The sequence below is a fragment of the Vigna radiata genome, chromosome 7 (assembly GCF_000741045.1).
Source record: "Vigna radiata var. radiata cultivar VC1973A chromosome 7, Vradiata_ver6, whole genome shotgun sequence".
NCBI lineage: Eukaryota > Viridiplantae > Streptophyta > Magnoliopsida > Fabales > Fabaceae > Vigna > Vigna radiata.
Genome location: NC_028357.1, coordinates 1,141,606 through 1,143,652, shown reverse-complemented (window position 1 = coordinate 1,143,652; position 2,047 = coordinate 1,141,606).

The window sequence follows — 2,047 nt, the reverse complement described above, 5'->3', positions numbered from 1 at the left end:
GATAAAGGAGTTCTTTAATAAATACTAATAAAAAAATAAAAAGAAGAAACAATAGAAAAAGGAAGGAAGAACTGGAGTTATGAAAATTTTCTCTTCTTCGTTATGAAAAGGAAAAATAAGTCTTCATCATATATATTCATGCAAAGCTTATGTTATTAATCTAAAAATTGGAAAAAAAAAATTAAAAGACTACCCTACAATTGTCTGATGAAGGGCTATCCTATAATTGTCCAAACTATTATCTAAGTACAAACTCCATCATTATTGATAGTTATCCAAATTATTATCCAATTTCACACTTCATCACTATTAATATAAATACATAAATTTTTACAAACAAATAAAATAACGTAATCCCAATAATCATCAACTTCCTTTCATATACGTTTCTCTTTATAACCCTCGCAAACTGATGAGTAATCATTCAGCATACTCAACTTGAAGCAAAGAAAACAAAATCATTGAAGACTAAGAGCCTTAGTATAAATGTCTACAAGTTGTCCGGAAGAAGAAATGGACACTTGGTGCAACAAACCATTTTATGTCTTTTCTCTAACAATATGACTAGAGCTGTCAATTAGGCCCCTCTAATAGGCCCTGGCCCTAGCCCATGTGGGTTGGGGTCAAAAAAGCCCATAGGGCCAAAAATGCTCTTTATTAAAAAAGCCCTAGGGGCTAAAAAGCCCTAAATCCCTGTGGGTCAGGGCCAGCCCATGGGCTTTCTTTTTTATAAAAAAAAAACTAAATATTCAATAATAAATTCCATTTTTACAGAGAAAAAAACACTTAACATCCAAGCCACTTAACTACTGTTTTCCAGCAGCTACACTTACAAACTTTCATAGCAACTCATGCCCAATTTTCCTCTAAGCATCGCATAATCAAAATAGCACCTACACCGATTGAATAAAAATCATTACCAAGAATTAACACTATACTAAACACAATTTAATCAAAGTTGGAAAAGTCTAAGATTACTACTAAAAAAAACCAAACTGAAGTGCATAATCTCAAGTGCATAAGCATCCAATATAGTATGTAATTGTTCTGCATCCAATATATGACAAATAACAAGTGCATAAGCATCCGACCACTTTTGTCCACCAGCCACGTTGCAATTCCAGTTGCTATGACCTGAAAAGAGAAAGCTGATAATAAGAATAGAACTCAGAATAATTATATTCACTTTAAACATGATATGCAGTCTAGGCTTTACTATGCAACCTGAATGGCTCCAAGTCCAACTGTAACTTACAACACATAAATCAGACACCATATTAGGAGCAACTCAAATCCGGGAGGCATTACAACTGTAATCTAAATCCAAAAACCAGTTTTTGTTACCAAGTATGAAAACTCGACCAAAAAACTCGACCAGTTTTAGTTTGATCACAAGAAATATGTCTGCACCAGCAGTATGCACATGCTTAGAAAATCTTCTTTCCTAACTTCTCAATTACAACAAGAGATAAACATCAACTATATACAGAATACAAGATAAGATACTTTGGCAGCAAGGTAGAAATTTTCTTAAACAGACATAATATAACAAGCAGTGAGACAGGAAACTGCAGAAATTAAAGTGTACACTAGAAATAGCAGAAGAGAAATCCACCTGAAGTGCATNCTTTCTTATTAATTTCACTATGCAAGCATATTATGATGAACATATACATGTAAGATCATTACCATGAAGCACAAAAATATGAAAGAATAAAAAGGAAATGAGTGAAAGGGAAGTACCTCAGAAAAAGTCAAATGAAACATCCTTTATTTAATGTTGAAGACTTTCAACATCTTCTACAACATTAGACTCATCAATTCTCTCATGACCAAAAATATCTTCAACAATTTCATCTATCACAAGAAATTGAAATACAATCAAACAANTAGTCTATAATTAATAATTTAATGTGAATTAATTTTAAAAATAATAACATACACTCACCGTTAGGATTTTCAGCAAATCCATATAGCCAATTTTGAGTACAAATCAACATTTGCACATGCTCAGGAAGGATGGAGCTTCTGTATTTCGAAAGTACAC